Raw genomic sequence first — 2,131 nt, 5'->3', positions numbered from 1 at the left:
TATGCCATAATAGTATGTTTAGTGATTAAAATTTCTGTTAAGAATACTTTCTCTTTCTTCTTCTTCTTCCCTTTTTTCTATATTTTTCTATCCAGGTTTTCAGGTTTTCTTTTTATTGGATTATCTTGATTTATTCTTTGGTTCTCCTCTCTATCAAATTGATGCTGATATAATAAAATAAGATAAAAATCTTAATATAAAATGAATTTAGCTTGGAGGAAAGAGAAAACAAAATTGGAATATGTGGAGGCATTTTCTAGCAGACTGTGGTTGGGATTACAGAAGTTAGATTTTGATGTGAAATATCTCATTTGATCACAGGTAAGTTTGAGAAGCAAATGGTATTGAACCTAATATTGAAGTCTCTCCTTCTTATAGTTATCAATCCATGAAAAGAAGTATGTGTACATAGGCCTCTTGTTAAATGAGTACAAGGACCCAAAGCTCTTTGGAAACCAAATAATGAGAAACTCCATCTGCAATCTCTCTATGTCTGCTATATTAGCTTGCTTGTCCTCTATGCATACGGCCTTGTTTCCTGCCTTCAGCATCCACTTGATTACCTTAAAGTACTCATGATCACATCACTTGACTTCTAGGTGTAGACAGTGGATCTAATTATCCAACCCTGAACTTTAGTCTTAATTTTTCAGAGAGAATCAACCTGGCATGGCTCAGAAGTTTGTCCCTAGAAGGACTGATGATAACCAGGGGTGCAGATCATAAAGTTTATGAGATTTTCTTCAAATTCCTGCTTCTGCATGCGAATATTGTTTGGATCCTAGCACAAAACCACTACCCTGAGAAAAACGGATGCTGACTCTCATAACAAAGAAGGCAAATTCTAATAAACCTTATATTATGGGACGGTACAAAGATTCTTCAGTTTAACTCTCCTTGGTCTAAGAGTTTGGAGATAATTACCAGATTGCAGAGGCTGCTTTAACCAAGAATAAATTTAGCAGGTATATCTTGCATTTGAATTGTGCTATCTGCATGACTCAAATTATATGCTTTTAGTTATGATATACTCACTGCCTCTGAAATGTAAAAGGTTTTTTTTTTTTTCTTTATGACTAAAATGCTAAGCTTGGACATTAGGAATAGTTGATAATTGGTTAAAAGTATTTTATATTTCAGCTTTGAAAAGTACAGGTCATCACAAAAAAGATTATAAAACCTTTTGTGAACATCTAATGGAAAATGTTCAGTTTAAAGCTGGCCCTTAAAATGTTAAGAGGAATTGTCAGTTATAGCTTATAATGGCCATAGTCCTTATTGTTTTATGCTCAGACGCATGAGAGGATTTATGAGGTAAAAGGCTCATAATCAGCGCCTTAAAATAGAGAAGTCCACCACTTAAATTTTCTAAAGTTTAAATTTACATTTTATCCTCATCTAAGTTATTTTGAAAAAGGATCTGAGCAGCTATTTATATGTCAAACTAAATTGGATTCATTTTACATTATTGATAATTTTTTTTGAGAAAGCTTAAATCTGTTAATTAATTTTGCATCTGTTCCGCTGCACCCTGCGCTTCTATAAGGCCTATACTTGCCCAGATTTAAGACTGAAGAAAGATCCCAGAGTCTGCAACAAAGACATCAATGTTTAATGGATGAAGGGGGCTTCCCTGTCTGAAGGAAGATCCTGGAGCAACACCCCACTGTGTGTGGCTAACAAGGTGGCAGTTTTCACCTGGGCAGGGCAGGGAGGTTGCCAGTTACAAGGAGGACTGATGTCAGGTTGGCTCATTGGTTACCAGGGAAACCAGCAGAGGGGCACACTCCTCACTGTCCCCTTAGATATCACGGTGACTAAAGTTAGACAAGTCATTAGCTGGTTCCTGAGGCAAGTATGTAGCAAGATCGGTCAGCTGAATAGAGCATAGGTGATGCAGGCACTGGTAAACAGGAGGCACAGAGAACAGCCATCTTGGGTGGCCCGACCATACAGTGTCTTTTCAAGCTTCACCCTTTTAAGAGTTTGGTGTGCCCCTTAACTTTTGCTGCCTGCAATTAACCACCAAATCTCAAAAAGCTTATCAAAAGAATCAAAGATATAAGTCAAAAGACTTATATCTCAGTCTCTGGATTAGTCTGTGGTATTTGCCTGATCTGCACTTCCCTCA

This window comes from Ovis canadensis, chromosome 3 (genome assembly GCF_042477335.2).
Source record: "Ovis canadensis isolate MfBH-ARS-UI-01 breed Bighorn chromosome 3, ARS-UI_OviCan_v2, whole genome shotgun sequence".
In the NCBI taxonomy this organism is placed as follows: domain Eukaryota; kingdom Metazoa; phylum Chordata; class Mammalia; order Artiodactyla; family Bovidae; genus Ovis; species Ovis canadensis.
The sequence above is the reverse complement of the archived record's forward strand: the minus strand, read 5'-3'. Positions refer to the sequence as shown.